The 22711-nt window shown below is 41.3% G+C and overlaps 1 protein-coding gene and 1 long non-coding RNA gene across 2 annotated transcripts in view; one reads left to right on the top strand and one right to left on the bottom strand.

The window, feature by feature from the left end:
• PALLD (palladin, cytoskeletal associated protein) overlaps positions 1-22711 on the bottom strand; it is a 315678-nt gene that overhangs the window by 242332 nt on the left and 50635 nt on the right. The gene's annotated exons all lie outside the window — the stretch shown is intronic.
• The window catches only part of LOC118915290 (uncharacterized), a 43163-nt gene continuing 33482 nt past the window's right edge, over positions 13031-22711 (top strand). Inside the window, exon 1 of the long non-coding RNA XR_008997391.1 lies at positions 13031-13261. This is a non-coding gene — a long non-coding RNA (uncharacterized LOC118915290). The remainder of the gene's footprint in view (positions 13262-22711) is intronic.

Below are 22711 nucleotides of genomic sequence, written 5' to 3'. Positions count from 1 at the left end.
TTTACTAGTCCTTTATTAATACCTAGAGTGTTTCCATTTTTCCTTCTATTAACAAACAATGTTTCAAGGGAATAAGAGGGAAAAAATTAACTTTTGCTCATTTGTGAGAGTCTGTCTGTAGAGTGAATTCCTGGAAATGGAATATGTAATTCTAAATTTTGGTAGATGTTGCCAAATTGTTCCCCGAATATATGATTAGAATTTCTACTTTCATCGTCAGGGTGTGCTGAGAAGCATTCAGCAAGCCAGTTAATCTTCAGCTTCAGATCTCCTCACTTCTGCGGGCTTCACACAGTGATGCCTGGAAAGTTGATATGTGTAGATTTTTCCAGGAGTTTTTGTAAATTAGGAGAAGTTAGATATTTTAATGACAATGACTACTGACAATGATCTCAATGGTAACGGCTACTGATGCTTTAACTCTGACCTCCCCATTGTCACAACCCTCCCGTGCTTGGTGAGGTTAGAGTGACTGGTTGGGTATATTGGGATCAGGCTTAAGGTAAGTTAAGTTGGGAATATGCCTTTTTAACTGAAATCTGTGAAGACCTTTCAGAAGGTTTCTACCTAATAAATGAGAAATTAAAGACTCCTGATACAGACATACAGGAAAAGTCCTTTTTTGGTCATCTTTAAATAAAGTTATTTGTTAAATAAATAAAATTAAATTCAAATAAAAATGAATGAAACATGAAACTGAAGCAATAAAGATGAGTGGATAAATCAATAGAAGTTGATATGCAGAACTGAACTGCTTAAAAGAAAAAGTTCAAATTACTTTAAAAGCAGTAATTCATTTAAAGGACACAATACATTTTAAGTAGAAGTAGTGAATAGGCTCTTGGCTCATTTGATAATCGAATTTATGAAGAAGAGTGAATCATATAGATACATTGAAAATGATTCTGTTTCTTGTTGATTTGACAGGAAATACTGGCATGGACAAAAAAACATGAAGCACATGGTGTGCCACCATGACGAGGGTATCAACCACTAAGGGGAGGGCCAGATCAGTCTTTAAGACCGATGAATACTCACTATGCAACAACACTGTAATTCCTTAAACTATTACAGATCATGTGTAAAGGAAACTTACTAGGAGCTTTCCAAATTTGACAGCTATCCTAAAAATTTATATGACATTTCCAATAAGTTGTGAATCTGAAATAAACTTTTTAAAACTATCAAAAGTGAAAAAAAGATCAATCATGGGACTTCCTGTTCTCTTTATGTAAAATATTATAAAATTGTCAGATGAAATGACAGAGAGTATGCAAAACAAAGTAAAAAGGTATTATAGAAGTGTGCCAGGTAGTAAATTAACACAAATATTATGTTTTTTTTCTGGATTTTGCAATGCTTGTGGTCTGTTACAAATTTATAATTCATTGGAATTTTTCTTATTCTAAGTAAAAACTCAAAGTCATACCTGGTAGTGTATTATTTATCTTAAACAGGGCTACAAAATTGTATGAGCTTCAGGCACAGATGTGGGATGCATCCCCGAACTTATGACAGAGCCTGTTTTCCCACATTTTTTACACTTGCCAATCTGATAAGTAATATATAGTATATAATTGCTGTTCTGATTTATATTTATTTAGTTATGATTAAGTTGAGCATTTTTTTTTGTATTATTTTCTCTAGAATTCCCTGTTCATTATCTTTGCCTATCATTTGCCTGTCTTCTTCCCACATCCACAGACTTGTCTGGGAGAACTCTGGGCACAGCAGAACTCTCTTTCTCCACTTGCTCAGTCATGCTGCAAATCCTTTTCCAATCACTGTAAATGGGTAAAATACATTCGTTCCGATACAACCATACTTCACACGAAGTGGAAACTGCTAACATGTATAGAGAGGCATAATTTTTGGCATTAAGATGACAGGACACTTACTTTAATAAATAACCATATATATAATTATACATAATAAATGTCTTGAACAAAGGCTTTGAAGCCTTTTAAACATTTATAGTAAACTAAGTGTTCTGGTGGAGGAAAGGAGATCCCTGGGGGCCACCATACTGGCCACTTCGAGCATCATCTGTCTATTTATTATGTAGCACAGATCTTCTCAATAAATCATTGTGCTTTGCAAGTGTAAGTTTCTCATTTATTCTTCTACACTGGCCAAGGTACAGCAGATTTTGGAAAGTTGAAACAGCTTAGTATTTGACTGGCTCTAGACACAGACACCAATAGGTATTGTTAAAAAACCCAATTTATTGATTCTGCAGCTTTCACCACAGTTCATCCCCATGGAGGTCAAGGAAAGACACAGACTCATTTTGGGTCTTTAATGACATCTAGTCAATTCACCTAGTCCACAGCTGTCTGCTCACTTACCATGCACTTGGGAAAAGTCACTAGCTCAAACGCATTGGACCTTCAGCTATAAAAGAGAGAATTCACTCACTGGGCATAGATAACTCTCTAAGAAGATTTTATTAATCAGGATATTTTTTGAAAGTCATAAGCCCAGCAAAGTGTCTATAGCAACTCCAACAACTTCACACAGACTTAGTAATGTTCATCCTGTGCTTGATCTACTGTCTATTTAAATATACCACAGGTTGAAAATATCGACTGAATTTGGTTCAAACACCATGGATATATCGCTGGACACACAGCCCTTAAGGCATCAGTGGCTGATTTTAGAAAGACAGTGTTAGCTACTGACTGTCTGGTGGAACCCAGGGGCACATGAAGTCTCAGGATAACACACTGTACACTGATCTGTGATACTTCCCAGCAGAGGAACAGAGAGATTAGACCATCCAAGACCACATACCAGAGCCAATTTAATTTGATATTCAATTTAATAAGAAATTCAAATCCAATTTAATTTAACTACAAATGTCTGCCTTTCTACTAATGCTGGTTTCATTAAGTTCTATACAAGCTTGCAAAAAACAAATTCACCTCCAGAGTTATAAACATCTGCTTTGTGGATATTTTATAGAGCACAGCCTCCTTTACACAACTTTTTAAAGGTTATTCCTTAAATACCATCCTGCTTGCTTTGTCTAGTAATGAAACAGTCATGAATAACAGTGTCACTTGGGGACCAGAGGGAGGAATCATCCTCTTTTCTTAAGATTTTTGCATGCCTTGCCTATGCCCACGTGCCTTCCTTCAGCCTTCCCCTGAGTAAACGGTAGGTGAACCCCACTGCAAGTCTACTTCCCTCCTGCTTACATCATCATTAAGTATCTCTGCCTTCCCTTCTTTTCAAAGCTTGCCAGATCCTTAAAAACAAACAATCCCTTTTCCTGTAACTTTTATTTATTGTTTAAAGTGTAACTCCAAGAGTTTTCCTAATTGTGACTGGCAAATGTAAGAGCACCAATACCCATATACCTAAAACCAAGAGACCATCAACATTCATCCAGTGCTCTGAAACTATCCTTCCTACAAGCCTCCACTAAATTTACTGGCTCAGTATCTTTCTATGAGCACAGCACTTCTGGAAAGTAATAATAATAAATCACTTTATGTCTTACATTTTTTTAATGACTATAATTGCAACAGCATTGTTTTCTTCTAATTTTTTTCATTTCAAACTCAGATGTATACAGAGAACTCAACATAACAAATTAGATAGGATTTCGTGGTGTGCCTGCATTTTTGTAAAGTATTTCTAATGGAAAATGTATTCTGATCCAAGCAACTGGCTGACAGCGAACCGTATGACCCTGCTTCTTCGAGTCGGGGGCTCCTTGTATTCTGTTTTTGTAGAGGCGTGTTTCCATTTTGATCATCTGTGGACCATCAATTTGCTTTTGGGATCCTCCTCTCTCCCGAGCCCTCCTCCTCCAGTTTCTGGGCAGATGACAACTTGGCAGAAGAGACCCAGCTGGAAAAGGTTGTGTTAAACCTGGAAAACGGCATGGGCTTTTGGTGTGAACTTAAAATCTAAACTTTAGATTATCCATGGTTGTATCTGTACCATCTTCCCTTTTGCTGGCAACTGGTAATCTCTTCATTAAACAAAGCACTTTTCTTGGCTAAACTGACATATACTGAGTAGGAAGAGAAAACTGAGGAGAGATTTCTTCTACTCCATTTTATTAGAACAGACCCAGCAGAGGGAAACTGGAAGGAAGAGCCCAGTATGTTTGAAAGAATCCAAGATCCTTTAAAGGTAGTTGAAAAATGCTTAGTAAAAGAGATGAGAATGTATAAGGGTGGAGAGGGAACTCTTTATGAAGGTATTAGATGAAATTAACCATAAACATTTAATGTATATCATGATTTAAGAAAACGTAACAGGGCCTACAATATAAAACTTAGAGTGAAGATTATTTGGGAATCTTGTGGTATGTCACACTTCGGTAAGCCTCATGGGAATTTTTGTGTAGTTGACTAATTTTTAAAGGAAGGGTTTTTTATTGCTTTTTATTCAGCTGTAAATCTCAGAAGCAAAGCCTCTGTTCACCTGACTATTTGGCGTGGTTCTAGACATGTAGGTGTTTCCTGAATTTTAAAGCTCCAATCTGTCGGGACAATGACCTAGATTCCTCTTCAAGTTTGATCCTGTAGAGCCCATTGCCTCATGCGTCACAATAGCACTATTCTTTACACCTTGGCTTCTAGACACATCAGACTACATTAGAAAGACACGTTGTAGATAAAGATGCCCTTTCTAAAATAATATCTCAGTTGCTATCTCTACAATAGTGACTTGGTATCTGAGGAATAGGTCACAATGGAAGGAGAGTTAGGGTCAAGTGACAAAATCATAAGATATTTTGGCTTGATTTTTTGCTGCAACTTGGTCCATTCCATGCAGTGGAATTCCTGGCTTTTAGGTACAGGTCGGTGTATTAAATTGTGTGCTCCTTTTCTAATAATTGTTCTTTAGGCACATCTTACCATGACTTAACCAGTTTTTGAGGTCTCAAAATAAAACACTTCTAGATACTTTTGGTTCTGAGTAAACTTTCTCTTGTTTTTGGACGGTACTGGTTTTTGTTTTTTCCTATGAGCCAAGTTCTCTTCTGCACATTTCCTATATTTGGGATTCCTCTTCATGACCTCTTCAAGCATACGTCAGATTTCCCAACAGATAGCTGTCAAGTCCTTAACAATCAATAATATTGCTAAGAATAATATTTCTATGGCTTGTTTAATTTATCTATATTTTAGAAATTATTTCTCAAATAACTGACATCTTAGGATGATATATTTATTACTTTAAAACTTTGTATCTTATTCCCTCCTCTTTCTCCAAATAAAAGTTTTCCAAAGAAAAAAAATTTCCAAAGAAAACTTTCAGCATCTGTTTAGGGTTAAATTAAGAATAGTATATTTGTCATTAACAGAAAAGAAGCTTTAATTAAATTATTTTAGGAAAGAAAACATAATGTATTTCAGGCTGGGAATTTTATATCAAAAAAATCGTACCATATTTTGGGTTTTCTTAAAACACAGCTTAAAAAATACATCAATGTTATAGAGAAATAGAAGTAGTCATACATAGAGGTAGAGTTGAGATTATTGAGTGAATTCCCCAGGTTATAATCAGGGTTGAAGGTGAGGTTTTCATAAAAAGTTGTTTGACTAGTGATGAGAAGGAATTTCTAGTAGTAAAAACTGTGTCTGCCTTTCATGGAGTGCCTCTGTTATACCCCAAGCTAAACTATTCACCTATATCTCTAATTCTCACACTGATTTTCTAGGGAGATACTATGATCTCCTTTACATAAACTAGGAAATCCAGATGTGCATCTGGCTCACTGGGGTCTGTACCCATCACCTGCTATAAAAACTAATGCTTTTGTATCTTGATGCAGACTCTCGGCACTGGTGGTCTCTCTAAAGGCCATTGTCATAGATATGGCAGTAACTCTGAGGGCAAGAAGCAGCGGGGTGCTTAGACAACGATATGACGGAAAGTAGGTGCTTTCTAGATCCCCTTCTGAGTGAAGAGAAAGCGCTCTTCATCACTTATGTCATCCTGCTCTTTGCTCCAGGACTGTCCTTCTGCATCAAACTATAGGTTTGCTAAGTTATCAGTCATTCCTGAGACTGCAGTGCACTACAAACATCTGTCTCATAGGAGCCCAGTCAGAGCCTCCCATCCCCTCTTGCTGGTGCTTCACCAGAAAGCAGTCCTTACTCCTACTGGAAAAATAAAATTCCAAACCATATGCCCTTATACTCAGAAGGCACTAAATATTTGATTGATGCATAAATGACATGAATCAGTGTTGTGCCATCACTGTGTAGAAAGCCAGTGCCATTGTGAATTCCTAGTGATAGCAACAGAGTGGCACTAAGCAGTTTCAGATCCTCTGAGGAAGAGAGCTGTCTGTTGGAAAATTTGAGATAGACACTGGAGGTCAGCTGACGTTAAAACTTCTGTGGAGGGGTTAAGACCTCTGATCAACCTGGGGAAAGAACTTGGAGCTGAGCGCGCCAGTCCCAGAGGGTTCAGCAAATTCCTCCACCATGTGACATTTGGTACAAGTGGACTTACTTGTAAAAACTGGTGATGGGCTGGGTTTTATACTCCGGTTGGCTTGGGGCCAAGCAGAGGCAGCACATGTCTGCCGAACAGAAGCAAAGGGGATCATGGAGAAAAATCAGTTGGGAATTCTGACACCTCCAAGGGTTTACGTCCTTCCTGGGCATGGCACTCGGCAAAGGAGCCCAGTAGGCTGATTCTGTCAGTTGCAAGACGCTCAGCTAATGTTTAGATTACTACAATTTAGCAACAAGCCTCTTATTCTTAATAACTGACTAAACTTCTCTTTCCAGTTTTACTGTGGAGTGTCAGTTCTGAACAGACATTTCAACTGTTCCCCTCACTCTTGAGTTTTCATATATGAAGAGATGGCTCAGCTATATACATATATTTGTGTGTGTGTGTATGGCATATATATATAGGTAATGGGTGGGGATAGGTGAACAGTGAGCTGGGTTATCCAAGGGAGGAGTTCATGGCCCCGGAGCCCTTGACTGTGAAGCAGGGCACTAGGAGTCACAGGAAGAAATGAAGAAGGAGTTGCCTTTAAAGAACTGACCCAGAATTCTGACTCAGAGGGATTTGGGCTGATTTCTGATCTCATGCTGGAGCTTCTTGAAGCACGGAGACTTTCCCTGGAGCTCTACAACCCAGACTGGGGCTTAGGCCACACCTGTTTGGCCCCGAGGGACTAAGCGGACAGAATCCTGCCTGCAGCGGGATGCAGCTGCTCCCCGCAGATCAGACACGGATCAGAGCGGTGACTTTTCTAGAAGCATAATTTACCGTATGTTCAATTGTGAACGATACATTATGGCACACTAAAGTGCTTTAAAAAAGATGCAGACTTCCCTGCTCAGGGAGCTAGTTCTGAGAACCAGTAAGGTTGTGTTTGACAAAAGCTGGCTTTACTCTAGAAATGTCCAATTATGTAGAGTTTTACAGAAACCCTTGCTTCAAGCTGTGATCCGAACACGAACACTCAATGACAGGCACAGACGGAAGCTCTACAAATGGAGAAATCAATCTCACTTAAGGCTATAAAGCAACTGCTTTATAGAAGGGAATACTTGAAAGAAGAAACTGACTGAAGGAAAACAATTTTTCTTGAAGGGGTTTTTGATAGAGATTAAATTAGGCTATTCTTTAAAATATCTTGTTCTTTCTATAGTAAAAAATTAATGTAGTGAAGCAACCGGAGAAGAATTAGTAACCCAGGTCTGCCAGAAGAAGTATCTGAAATGACTTCCTTTCCTCCATAAAAACCTGCAGACCAGCCGTCTGGGGTGGACCGGGCGGGAGGGTCAGTTTCAAGAGGCTCCTGCCGTTCCCTTTCCAATATTTCTTGACCTTTGAAGATTCTCAGAATAATGCGTAATTTTGTAGCTTAAGGGGTTACAAATCCAAATTTCCTACCAGAGGTCCGGGGAGGAAACTGGGAATGGGCTCGACAAGGAGGGCGCCGTTCCTGGACCGGAGCTGCTGACGGGGCGGGTGCTCCCCGTTCCCAGGGGCCGCCCAGGACCCCCCCAGACGCAAGGCGCGGCAGCCCTGGGCCCCTGGCTGCGGAGAGGGGAGGCGGGCAGCGGACCGACAAGCCCCCGGCCCGGCCCCATCTTACCCTCCCCCCACGCGCCTCTTCTGGGCTCCCCGTGTGGGCGCCGTGAGGCCAGTGATGACCGGGCCTGCGGCTGCTGAGCACGGCAGGGCACCCAGCCCGGGGAGGCAGGGGGTCCTCCCCTCCCTGGTGCCGGCTGGGGGGTCTGCACCCCAGGGAGGAGGCGGGAGGGCGCTCGGCAGCCCAGCCCTCGCCGTGCACAAGGCCGTCCAAGGCTTGAGAGAAGGTGGGAAGGTTCCACACGGCAGGAGCGTCCGCCTCGCGGCCTCGGGGCCCACCGCGCCCGGCCCGGACCCAGGCACGCTGTAGGCTCCAGGGTCTGCGCTGCGCGGCTCCCGCTGCCGAGTGATGTGAGCAGCTCCTGCCCTCCAGGGCCGAGGGCCGCGGCCCAGTGAGCTAGGCAGACGGTGGCACGAGTTCGGTCTTGACGCAGGCGTTTGACTGGCCGCTGCCTATGTGGCTTTCAAAACATTTCTCCTTTGCTGGTGTGCTGGCGTGACTCCAGAATTTTCCAAATCCCCAGACTCTTGAGGACGTTTCCAGCTGCCGTCACGCGAGGGGTTAGCCAACTGTTGTTGCTGTCCGCACACTCCGCACACGGGGGTTCTCACACTCGGCCTGTTCACGTTTCGGGCTGGGCGATTCTTCATTGGGGGCTTCTAAGGGTATCATAGGATGGTCACGGCACCTCTGGATGCCAGTAGCTCCCCCCCACCAGCTGTGACCACAGACATGTCTCCAGACACTGGCAAATGTGCTCTGGGGGGCACCGTCTGCCTCCCCTGAGAAGCACTGCTCCACACAGATACCCTGTCTTTTCCCTCAGCCTCTGGACACAAGTGTTCCTGGCCACATCGCACCCTATCGAACATGATACTTTAAAAGGAAATCCAGGGGAAAATATCTTTAAATGCTACAAAGGAATTAAGGGAGAATTGAGAGACTGAACTGATGATCTGGCACATCCGGTGTTAACGGCCCCTCTGGTTTCACCTAGGCCTGTTGCCCAGGTGCCCGAACTGCCCTCAAAAGCATGGCCCTCTTGAACCCAGGAAGAGATAAACTGCTGCTGGGGACACTGGGGGCCTGGCCAATGATCAGAGATTAGTTTATGATTAGAACCCAATTCTGGATTTTGACCCACACTTGGGCATTGATTCAACTTACTTTTTACCTTCACAGGTCTATGAATCTCTGGCTACCTTCATTTTACCAGGTCTCAAGTAAATGTAGAGACTTGTCCCTTTCCCCCGCTCCCCACAATTCCTAAATCAATGATTAAGTGTAGCAAAGGAAATTGGGGACCACACCCCGGCAAAGGTCAATTCTGGGCTGTGCTGGGTGGCAGGAATGCCCAGTTGAGACTCAGCTGACAGGTCTAATGAGATGTGGAAAAATGTGGTCTGTGTTCTAAAAAGGGAGTTGCTACAAAACTTGGGACATTTCGGTCCTTCTTGGATGGCCAAAAGTTTGGAGAATACTGGGGTCCCAGGGTGAGAGCCTCAGCTTTCTCTTTGCTGGCTGCGGAAGTAGAAGCCAGAGAGGCACTGCTGGGATAGAAAGCCGTCTTTTTGTCCTGCCTCTGAGGGCCAGGAAAGATGACATGGTGTCTTGCAGCTATGTGAAAGTCTGCAAACGCTCTGGCTGAACCAAAAATTTTCAGACATTTATTCCCAATCTCAAACAGAATCACCAAAACATAAGCCAATTTGTACCATCTAAACTTAGCTCCTACTTAACAATATTACTCTAATGGGTTTTGGGGAAAGGTGTTTCTAGCCAATGCTGTTTTCTGACATTCTACCATATAAAAGCCTCTAGAGCCAGTATTTCTAAGTAGTATGTCATTGTGTGAAAATCACAAAACTGGTTTCCTAAGAGGATTCCCCAAGTCAACTCACATTCCTCTGAAAAGTTGGCTCACAAGAGAGCGGACAGGCCACTTGGTTCCACCCCAGGCTGGGAACTGGGTCCACATGCGCCCTCAGCTGGTGTCTCAGAAAATGACAGGCTGCTCCCCAGGCTGGCCCTGAGCTTGGAGAATTAGGTGCTGTCCGAGGGCACACACTGCACCTACTCGGGACTCTCCCTGTCTTCTCTTTACGAATGGTGCTTTCCTGCATAGTCAGTACTGTGCAGGTGACCTCTGGTATGGCTCGAATCCCTCAGTCATAAGGAATCTTAGGGGTGCTGGGTTAGTGGAGAGAAGTAGGGGTGCAAGTACAAGGCTGGGGTCAATCTTTTTTCTGGGACCTACCAGTACAAATGAAGTGACATTGATAGCCATACCTCTAATGTCCTCATCTTTGAAATGGGTTAATAATGTCTCATTCCTCCTTCCTTCACCTACACCGACACACATATACACACACAACACACCCTTACACACGCACCCAACTCACATATTCTACTTACACTCACACAGAAGTCACTCACAAGGATATTGTGAGAAATGAATTAGATACTGGTCATAAAACTGCAATGTACTATAAACTCAAAAGTATTATACTTATTATGCATCACAGACAGTATTTCCTGTGGTCCTTATATCTTTAAGGGGCTTCTCAATACCTTGAGGATGCTGTTATCTCTGCTATTAAACAGAATTATTTTTCTTTGTTCTGGGATGTTTTGCTGAATTCCTAGTACCGGGTTCAGAATAGATGTTTGTTAAATAAATTAATGAAAACATACAGTGGCTTTCCAGAAAACAACCCCTTTCAGTCCATCCATATTCTCAGGCATCAGAGAACTTCCCGTCACACAGTCCATATTAGAATGTTCATACTCAGAAACTCAGCTGGGAGTACCTAAAGTCTGCCCATTTATGGACAGCAGAAGCAAACAAATTGAAAGAGAAGACATTTAAACAATGTCTCTGATATGCTTTGATGCTTAAAATAGAAGACAATTCTTTAGATGTCTTAGAAGTGGTTTTATTTTATATATCCCACTTCTCATTAAGCAAATCATACAAATGAAGTGTTAACACATATTCTAATGAAGAATTAAATTGAATTCTAAATGAAAAGATGACAAAATACAAAATTATTTTTGGTTGAGAGCCAAGAAAAATGATTCATGAACATGTTTCTTTAAAATTATATTTGTTTAATGTGAGAGACCCAGTAAAGTTATCACCCTTTTTCTCTGGAATGAGAGCCATGTCTGCCAGTATTCTGAATCAACCCAGACTGTATATAACATTATAGTAGTTCAGCAGAGGGATGCTTGCAATGTACAGAGGTTGGAATTTATTCATATTAATAATTGCAAATTAAACTTGAAGAAAAGACGTGAAAACAACTTGAGGGTCTTAAGATAATACCCAAGCTAGGGCTAAATTTTACAAGACATCTACATGTAATAGCTTCAGATTATGCAAATCCACACTGAAGCAGGACCAGATAAGTGGGTTAGGGATGGATCCGAGGTTCATTTGGTACCCACTTTGTGCCAGACATTTTGTGGGCACTTCACATGCCTTCTTATTAACTTCTGATACTACCATGCTCCTTGTTTCAGTGATGAGAAATCTAAGGCTCAGAAAATTGAAATGTCCTTACTAGGATTGGTGGAGATAAGATGGTAACATGCCTTTCTTCAAACACCTCAATTTGAATTTGGAAAGTTGCATGGAAGAAAAAGGTTGAAGGAGGATAGATGCAGAATACAGGTGTGGTAGGCAGGTGAAGTCCCAGGGCCACTGAGCAGGGGTGGAAGTGGAGTGAATCCACTTTGGTGGGACAAGATCAATAATATGACAAACATCCCAACTGCAACATATAAAATTCTGTCCCATTAGTCACATAACCTTACATGATAAATACGTATTTCCTTTAAGTGAATTCAATCCAGACTCTCCTTCGATCGGGGGATTGTAGATCTTCCTAAGTAAACCCAGACTAGGAATAAAACTGGTGCATAATCTGGAGCCTCACTGCTCAAAGTGCGGCCAGCAGACCAGAGCATCACTGTCACATGGGGGCTTGTTGGGGATCAGAACCTCAGTCCCCAGTGCAGACCTCCTGAATCAGAACCTGTGTGGACAGGATCCTCGAGGGATTTGTTTGCTCATTAATGTTCAAGAAGCAAGATCTAGGAGGTAATTTCCTATTTCCAGCATCTATTCACTCTCCATCTTTTCCTGGTACCTATCAGTGAAGCCTCACTTTACTCATTCACAGTATACACTTAGCAAAATATTTTGGAATGAAGTCAGATTCCATTGCTCCTCATCCTCCTGCCTTTTCCTAATATAACACAAGGAAATAATCTCTACAATTGACCCTTGAACAACACAGGGGTTATGACCACTTTATGACCCATATAAATCCATATTTGAAAATCCACATGTAATTCATAGTTGAAAATCCACATATAACTTCTGACTCCCCAGAACTTAACCACTGATAGCCTATTGTTGACTGGGAGCCTTACTGGTAACATAAACAGTTAATCAACATGTATTTTGTATGTTATACATATTACATACTGTATTCTTACAATAAAGTAAGGGCAAAAGAGGGTTACTGCTGACAAGGCAAAAATTCTGAAATGGTCTAAATTAAGTGACATAAGGGTCAGAGGAAGATGGAGAGAGACAAGGGAAGGCCATCAGTCAATAGCCATAGGCTGCAGCTGACCAGAGACCCCGCTTTCCCAGATGAAGTCGTTTCAACAATCATCTGGAAGGTTCCCCAGGACCAGTGCATCCCCCTTGCATGTGACCAATGTCTGATCATCAACAACCAATCCATGAGCCTTCTCTGTGGACTAACCACCCACTCCAGGACTTTCTCTGTTTCACATTAGCCCACCTTCCTTATCTGCAGCTAATGTGAATTCAACCAACTCTGTTCCCCTGAGACCCCTCCTAAGTGTGTCCTGTTTCTTGAATCCAGTGGACAAGTTGTTTCTGTTAACTGGCTTTGCTGCTAGTGAAGCAGAAACTTCCTGTCCCAGGACTCAGTCCTTATGTGGCCAGCATCTGTAAAGTCTCATTAGCTCTTTTATTTCAGAGATCTCTTGGTCTCTCGAGTTTTTTATTTGGCATAGGGACTATGCACCCACAACTTGTGGTTGCTGTAGTCTGGCTTTATTGGGCTCCTGTTCTGATTGTCCGTCGGTGCCCATCCTGGACTCTGCAGCATGACTGCTGATCTGGAACTGGTGAGTTTGATGGATGCCCTCAAATCTGTTATTTGCTTTGTTGTTTTATGCCAGTGACTGTTTACCTAGATACAGTCTGTTCTGTTTGTTTATCTAGATATGTTCTGATGTTTCTCTGAAATAATGGAGCTCATGCAATACTTTGTGTGGCCATTTAGTACAATTTCAATTTGGATTATATTTGCTCTTGGTTGCTCAAAACCCTTAGTTTTCAAATCAAACTGCATGCAGGTGAACTCACCCCAAAGATTAAGGACAACTCTTCCTTCCAGCCCTCTCAGGGGTGTTCCTAGGTGACTAGGAAGTGTTGTGGAAGTGTTGAGACCTTGGCCTGTGATGTGTGACTGTCTCACAGGGCTTCCCAAAGAAGAACGTACATCCTTCCTGGGTTAGATGGAGCATCTGTCTAGCTCATCTGGAAAGTGCATTATAAGGGTTTGGTCTCCCAGCACTGTGAGCAGTCCTGAATACCTGGTGATACCCAGGACCACCCAACACACGTAAGAGAGTAGCCGGGGACCCGTTGGTGAGACTTTGGGGAGTGGCACTCAAAAGAGCAGACAGACCCAAAGCACTTGGTCAGCTGGAGCAACTGCCTAAAATACGGGGAGTCAAAATCCCAAAACTTCCCCTGGCCAGTACTCATAAGAAATACAGGGCTAGTCATGCACATTTTTATCTAAATGGATTAACCTTACTAAACGTATGTCTTTGCAATTTCCTGAATGAGGTACTTTTGACTCAGCCTCTTGCAAATCTAAATTGCCTTATTTTTGTAAATAAAGGCCTTTATGGGATCACTTAAATTCTAAAAAGTCCAGTATGCCACCTTCCAGCACTAAAAACATTGGCTCTGGAAGTTGTGCATCTCTAGCACAAATGGCAAAATACTACTAAGCTTGTTTTGTGGCTTGAGAAGTTGGCTTAATAACCATCAGGCTGGAGATCCTATGATTGGACAGAAATGTGGGTTACACTCCATTTATAGCCAGCTATGGTTGGACAGAACTACATTTGTGACTAGGGTCCAACCAAACTGTTGCCAGCCCTCAGGGCAATTATAGCCTAGAATAACTACAGCCACTATGAGGAACTTCCAACAAGATAAAAGCATTTAAACAGAGCACCTAAAAGCCAAATCTGCAAAATTCCAGAATATCTTCACTAAAATTTTCATTACAAAAAGCTAATGAGAAATTAAAAATATGAGGCACCTAAAACAAAAAAGACTGTAAGGCTGAGTGTAACTGCCACTCCTATGTTACTCCCTTAAAGAGTCAAGGAGAAACTGTAGAGATCTGAGCCTGTACAGAGGATTCTAGAAGAACTTGCAGAAGCCCACAAAGGGTGATGGTTTTTACCAGAAGCAGCTCATCTGAATCTCTGACGTGTCCAGTTGAGAGAGGAAAATTTTACTAAATGTTGTCTCTTCCTTTCCAAATCCAGTCACATCAGTTAAGGACCCTTTCTCTCCCAGGAACAGCTATTGCCCCTTGCTTTATGTTACATCATAAAACTGGGCTTGGCTTTCTGCCTACCTGGTTGTTGATTGTCTCTTCTGGCTATCTTTGGGAGTGGCTTTGGATCTTGGGCACCCTCTTTGGGGACGCTCTGACACCCAAGGGGTATTATTCAATACTGCCAAAAATGTTTAATGTTTGTCCTGGCTGAAAACTAACAAGATATGTAAAAGAAATTTTAGTAGCTATTGTCAAAAATTGGCCAGATTGAAAGCTGATATTTAGAACCTGATAGAAATTTTAAGGTGTTCTTCTGTAAGGTAAGGTAAAATCAGAACATGTACCCAAAGGGAAAGAAAGAAATTGAGGATAATGTTGGTAGACAAAGCTATGAGCTATGATGTCATTTAAGTTAGAACCCCATTGAGTTGAAATCAACTGTCCTTATCTTACAAATTTTTCCAAAACCAGAAATACAAGTCTAGGAACATGTCAAAGTCCACTTATAACTCTTATCTGGATCACCCTCAATTCCTAAGACTGAAGAAAAAAAATGGAAAAAAATGGGAAAAGAGGCTTTAAAAAGAAAAACAATGTGTAAGATTTTCCTACCTCCAGTAGTATTGCTAAAATTAATTTGTAAAGAGCTCTATTTAATTAGTTTAAAAATGTATGCTTTTAAATTGAGCATTAATAAATCTCAGATATAGAATAGAAACCAACCAGAATGTTTTTCAAGTTCATGTGATCTAGGAATATTTAAGTTTGGTTTAATTAAAATAGACATGTCTATAAGGTTATCAACATTAAAATGAAAACTTTTATTCTGCTCAAGTTTACTTAAAGTCATATAAGTTGATGTTATCTGTTAAACCTTAAAAAAAAAGGGCTTGAGAGAATGGCTGACTTTGATGTCTAATGAAGTTTTTGTGCGTTATCTAGGCATGGCAGTTGAGAACAGGTTAATTAAACAGGTGTAGGAGGTGAACCTTTTAGCAACAATTATGTGTTATGGTATATGTACCTAAAAATAGCTTAAAAATATTTTCTGGTAATTTGAAATCTTAAAGTTTTGCTAAGCTGACTCACTAACTTAGTTATTTGTTGATATCTAGATCATTTGTAAATAAAAAAATAATGAAACATTACTTATAATTGAATATACGCTTACTCTTAACTCATTACAGAGAAACTAAGGATAATTTGGGTCTGTTAGTAAAGTTGTTTTGTGCCTATTGAAAGATTGTGTTAGGAGGGAGGGGCGGAAGATGGCGGCGTGAGTAGAGCAGCGGAAATCTCCTCCCAAAACAACATATATCTATGAAAATATAACAAAGACAACCCTTCCTAGAATAAAGATCAGAGGACACAGGACAATATCCAGACCACATCCACACCTGAGAGAACCCAGCGCCTCGCGAAGGGGGTAAGATACAAGCCCCGGCCCCGCGGGAGCCGAGCGCCCCTCCCCCCAGCTCCCGGCGGGAGAAGAGCAGGCAGAGCGGGAGGGAGACGGAGCCCAGGACTGCCGAACACCCAGCCCCAGACATCCGGGCCAGAGTGCAGGGCCCCCGATCCTGGGAAAACAGGGCAGCAAGAACAGTGAGCAGGCACTGGAGGCTGGGCGACAGAGGACATAAGAAAAGCGCGCGACCATTTTTTTTTTTTTGCTTTTTTGCTGCTTTGTTTTGGCGAGCGCTTTTTTGGAAGTCTTAAAGGGACAGGGACCCCAATACTAGGGAAACAGGGCAGAAAGACCGGTGAGCAGAGGCCTGAGGCTGGCACCGGAGAATAAAGAAAAACGAAAGACCACCTTTTTTTTTAATTAAAAAAAATTTTTTTTCTTTTTTTTTTTTGGTCGTTGTTTTGTTTTGGCGGGTGCTTTTTGGAAGTCTTAAAGGGGCAGGGCGGGTCACTTAATCCAGAGGTAGGGAATCTGGGATATCTGGGCACCCTAACCCCTGGGCTGCAGGGAGCAGGGAGGCCCCTTACAGAGATAAATAGCCTCCCAGCAGCTCCGGCTCCAACGCGACTCCACCATTTTGGAGTAGCTGCCCGAGCCAGGCCACGCCCACAGCAACAGCGGAGATTAACTCCATAGCAGCCGGGCAGGAAGCAGAAACCCTGTCTGCGCACAGCTACCCAGCACAAGCCACTAGAGGTCGCTGTTCTCCCAGGAGAGGAGGGCCACAAACCAACAAGAAAGGAAGTCTTTCCAGCCGTCACTCGTCCCAGTTCTGCAGACTATTCCTATCACCATGAAAAGGCAAAGCTACAGGCAGACAAAGATCACAGAGACAACACCAGAGAAGGAGACAGACCTAACCAGTCTTCCTGACAAAGAATTCAAAATAAGAATCATAAACATGCTGACAGAGATGCAGAGAAATACGCAAGAAAAATGGGATGAAGTCCGGAAAGAGATCACAGATGCCAGAAAGGAGATCGCAGAAATGAAACAAACTCTGGAAGGGTTTATAAGCAGAATGGATAGAATGCAAGAGGCCATTGATGGAATTGAAATCAGAGAACAGGAACGCATAGAAGCTGACATAGAGAGAGACAAAAGGATCTCCAGGAATGAAACAATATTAAGAGAACTGTGTGACCAATCCAAAAGGAAAAATATCCATATTAGAGGGGTCCCAGAAGAAGAAGAGAGAGGAAAAGAGATGGAAAGTATCTTAGAAGAAATAATTGCTGAAAACTTCCCCACACTGGGGGAGGAAGTAATCGAACAGACCACGGAAATACACAGAACCCCCAACAGAAAGGATCCAAGAAGGGCAACACCAAGACACATAATAATTAAAATGGCAAAGATCAAGGACAAGGAAAGAGTGTTAAAGGCAGCTAGAGAGAAAAAGGTCACCTATAAAGGGAAACCCATCAGGCTAACGTCAGATTTCTCAACAGAAACCCTACAGGCCAGAAGAGAATGGCATGATATATTTAATACAATGAAACAGAAGGGCCTTGAACCAAGGATACTGTATCCAGCACGACTATCATTCAAATATGACGGTGGGATTAAACAATTCCCAGACAAACAAAAGCTGAGGGAATTTGCTTTCCACAAACCACCTCTACAGAACATCTTACAGGGACTGCTCTAGATGGGAGCACTCCTAGAAGGAGCACAGCACAAAACACCCAACATATGAAGAATCGAGGAGGAGGAACAAGAAGGGAGAGAAGAAAAGAATCTCCAGACAGTGTATATAACAGCTCAATAAGCGAGCTAAGTTAGGCAGTAAGATACTAAAGAGGCTAACCTTGAACCTTTGGTAACCACGAATTTAAAGCCTGCAATGGCAATAAGTACATATCTTTCAATAGTCACCCTAAATGTTAATGGGTTGAATGCACCAATCAAAAGACACAGAGTAACAGAATGGATAAAAAAGCAAGACCCATCTATATGCTGCTTACAAGAAACTCACCGCAAACCCAAAGACATGTACAGACTAAAAGTCAAGGGATGGAAAAACATATTTCAAGCAAACAACAGTGAGAAGAAAGCAGGGGTTGCAGTACTAATATCAGACAAAATAAACTTCAAAACAAAGAAAGTAACAAGAGATAAAGAAGGACACTACATAATGATAAAGGGCTCAGTCAAACAAGAGGATATAACCATTCTAAATATATATGCACCCAACACAGGAGCACCAGCATATGTGAAACAAATACTAACAGAACTAAAGGGGGATATAGACTGCAATGCATTCATTCTAGGAGACTACAATACACCACTCACCCCAAAGGATAGATCCACTGGGCAGAAAATAAGTAAGGACACGGAAGCACTGAACAACACAGTAGAGCAGATGGACCTAATAGACATCTATAGAACTCTACATCCAAAAGCAACGGGATATACATTCTTCTCAAGTGCACATGGAACATTCTCCAGAATAGACCACATACTAGGCCACAAAAAGAGCCTCAGAAAATTCCAAAAGATTGAAATCCTACCAACCAACTTTTCAGACCACAAAGGCATAAAACTAGAAATAAACTGTACAAAGAAAGCAAAGAGGCTCACAAACACATGGAGGCTTAACAACACGCTCCTAAATAATCAATGGATCAATGACCAAATCAAAATGGAGATCCAGCAATATATGGAAACAAATGACAACAACAACACTAAGCCCCAACTTCTGTGGGACACAGCAAAAGCAGTCTTAAGAGGAAAGTATATAGCAATCCAAGCATATTTAAAAAAGGAAGAGCAATCCCAAATGAATGGTCTAATGTCACAATTATCGAAATTGGAAAAAGAAGAACAGATGAGGCCTAAGGTCAGCAGAAGGAGGGACATAATAAAGATCAGAGAAGAAATAAATAAAATTGAGAAGAATAAAACAATAGCAAAAATCAATGAAACCAAGAGCTGGTTCTTCGAGAAAATAAACAAAATAGATAAGCCTCTAGCCAGACTTATTAAGAAGAAAAGAGAGTCAACACAAATCAACAGTATCAGAAACGAGAAAGGAAAAATCACGACGGACCCCACGGAAATGCAAAGAATTATTGGAGAATACTATGAAAACCTATATGCTAACAAGCTGGGAAACCTAGGAGAAATGGACAACTTCCTAGAAAAATATAACCTTCCAAGATTGACCCAGGAAGAAACAGAAAATCTAAACAGACCAATTACCAGCAACGAAATTGAAGAGGTAATCAAAAAACTACCAAAGAACAAAACCCCCGGGCCAGATGGATTTACCTCGGAATTTTATCAGACATACAGGGAAGACATAATACCCATTCTCTTTAAAGTTTTCCAAAAAATAGAGGAGGAGGGGATACTCCCAAACTCATTCTATGAAGCTAACATCACCCTAATACCAAAACCAGGCAAAGACACCACCAAAAAAGAAAACTACAGACCAATATCCCTGATGAACGTAGATGCAAAAATACTCAACAAAATATTAGCAAACCGAATTCAAAAATACATCAAAAGGATCATACACTATGACCAAGTGAGATTCATTCCAGGGATGCAAGGATGGTACAACATTCGAAAGTCGATCAACATCATCCACCACATCAACAAAAAGAAAGACAAAAACCACATGATCATCTCCATAGATGCTGAAAAAGCATTTGACAAAGTTCAACATCCATTCATGTTAAAAACTCTCAGCAAAATGGGAATAGAGGGCAAGTACCTCAACATAATAAAGGCCATCTATGATAAACCCACAGCCAACATTATATTGAACAGCGAGAAGCTGAAAGCATTTCCTCTGAGATCGGGAACTAGACAGGGATGCCCACTCTCTCCACTGTTATTTAACATAGTACTGGAGGTCCTAGCTACGGCAATCAGACAAAATAAAGAAATACAAGGAATCCAGATTGGTAAAGAAGAAGTTAAACTGTCACTATTTGCAGATGACATGATACTGTACATAAAAAACCCTAAAGACTCCACCCCAAAACTACTAGAACTGATATCGGAATACAGCAAAGTTGCAGGATACAAAATCAACACACAGAAATCTGTGGCTTTCCTATACACTAACAATGAACCAACAGAAAGAGAAATCAGGAAAATAACTCCATTCACAATTGCATCAAAAAAAATAAAATACCTAGGAATAAACCTAACCAAAGAAGTGAAAGACTTATACTCTGAAAACTACAAGTCACTCTTAAGAGAAATTAAAGGGGACACTAACAGATGGAAACTCATCCCATGCTCGTGGCTAGGAAGAATTAATATCTTTAAAATGGCCATCCTGCCCAAAGCAATATACAGATTTGATGCAATCCCTATGAAACTACCAGCAACATTCTTCAATGAACTGGAACAAATAATTCAAAAATTCATATGGAAACACCAAAGACCCCGAATAGCCAAAGCAATCCTGAGAAAGAAGAATAAAGTAGGGGGGATCTCACTCCCCAACTTCAAGCTCTACTATAAAGCCATAGTAATCAAGACAATTTGGTACTGGCACAAGAGCAGAGCCACAGACCAATGGAACAGACTAGAGAATCCAGACATTAACCCAGACATATATGGTCAATTAATATTTGATAAAGGAGCCATGGACATACAATGGCCAAATGACAGTCTCTTCAACAGGTGGTGCTGGCAAAACTGGACAGCTACATGTAGGAGAATGAAACTGGACCACCGTCTAACCCCATATACAAAAGTAAACTCAAAATGGATCAAAGACCTGAATGTAAGCCATGAAACCATTAAACTCCTGGAAGAAAACATAGGCGAAAACCTCTTAGACATAAACATGAGTGACCTCTTCTTGAACATATCTCCCCGGGCAAGGAAAACAACAGCAAAAATGAGTAAGTGGGACTATATTAAGCTGAAAAGCTTCTGTACAGCAAAAGACACCATCAATAGAACAAAAAGGATCCCTACAGTATGGGAGAATATATTTGAAAATGACACATCCGATAAAGGCTTGACGTCCAGAATATATAAGGAGCTCTCACGCCTCAACAAACAAAAAACAAATAACCCAATTAAAAAATGGGCAGAGGAACTGAACAGACAGTTCTCCAAAAAAGAAATACAGATGGCCAACAGACACATGAAAAGATGCTCCACATCGCTAATTATCAGAGAAATGCAAATTAAAACTACAATGAGGTATCACCTCACACCAGTAAGGATGGCTGCCATCCAAAAGACAAACAACAACAAATGTTGGCGAGGCTGTGGAGAAAGGGGAACCCTCCTACACTGCTGGTGGGAATGTAAGTTAGTTCAACCATTGTGGAAAGCAGTATGGAGGTACATCAAAATGCTCAAAACAGACTTACCATTTGACCCAGGAATTCCACTCCTAGGAATTTACCCTAAGAATGCAGCAATCAAGTTTGAGAAAGACAGATGCACCCCTATGTTTATTGCAGCACTATTTACAATAGCCAAGAATTGGAAGCAACCTAAATGTCCATCAATAGATGAATGGATAAAGAAGATGTGGTACATATACACAATGGAATACTACTCAGCTATAAGAAAAGGGCAAATCCAATCATTTGCAGCAACATGGATGGAGCTGGAGGGTATTATGCTCAGTGAAACAAGCCAAGCGGAGAAAGAGAAATACCAAATGATTTCACTTATCTGTGGAATATAAGAACAAAGGAAAAACTGAAGGAACAAAACAGCAGCAGAATCACAGAACTCAAGAATGGACTAACAGGTACCAAAGGGAAAGGGACTGGGGAGGATGGGTGGGTAGGGAGGGATAAGCGGGGGAGAAGTAGGGGGGTATTAAGATTAACATGCATGGGGGGGTAGGAGAAAAGGGAGGGCTGTACAACACAGAGAAGGCAAGTAGTGATTCTACAACATTTTGCTATGCTGATGGACAGTGACTGTAAAGGGGTTTATAGGGGAGACCTGGTATAGGGGAGAGCCTAGTAAACATAATATTCGTCATGTAAGTGTAGATTAGTGATAGCAAAAAAAAAAAAAAAAAAAAAAAAAAAGGGCAGTTCCTGTGTGGTAACCTCCAACGAGTTCTACACAAGGGTATAAAGGGCATATAAAAGTGTAGGCAAAGGGTCTGTTTGTGTTTATACAGAGGATCAAAGCCTAATTGGGCTACCCCGAAAATGAACTAAGATACGATATGAAAAAGAACTTCCAACATCTGCACCCTCTGGAAGACTCATGCCAGAAGATGATCATCAAAAAACCCCAACAAAGATCCACGCACTGCTACAGCTGTAGATGCACTCATCCCACCAGTTCCTGGACCTGCCATGGGAATGAGGAAGGAGATATCTAAGCTGGCCTGTGCATACAGTAAAACAACAAAATTGGACTGGATCTATACTGTTGGAACTCAACCAAGAATTTGGAGAAGTGCAAATTGTAGCGCTCCAAAGTCTTACAACTACAAACTATTTATTGTTAAAAGAACATATGGCATGTGAACAGTCCCCAGGAATGGGTTGTTTTAATTTGTCTGATTTCTCTCAGACT

This window comes from Manis pentadactyla, chromosome 1, assembly GCF_030020395.1.
Source record: "Manis pentadactyla isolate mManPen7 chromosome 1, mManPen7.hap1, whole genome shotgun sequence".
In the NCBI taxonomy this organism is placed as follows: Eukaryota; Metazoa; Chordata; class Mammalia; order Pholidota; family Manidae; genus Manis; species Manis pentadactyla.
This window is presented reverse-complemented; position numbering and strand designations above follow the sequence as displayed.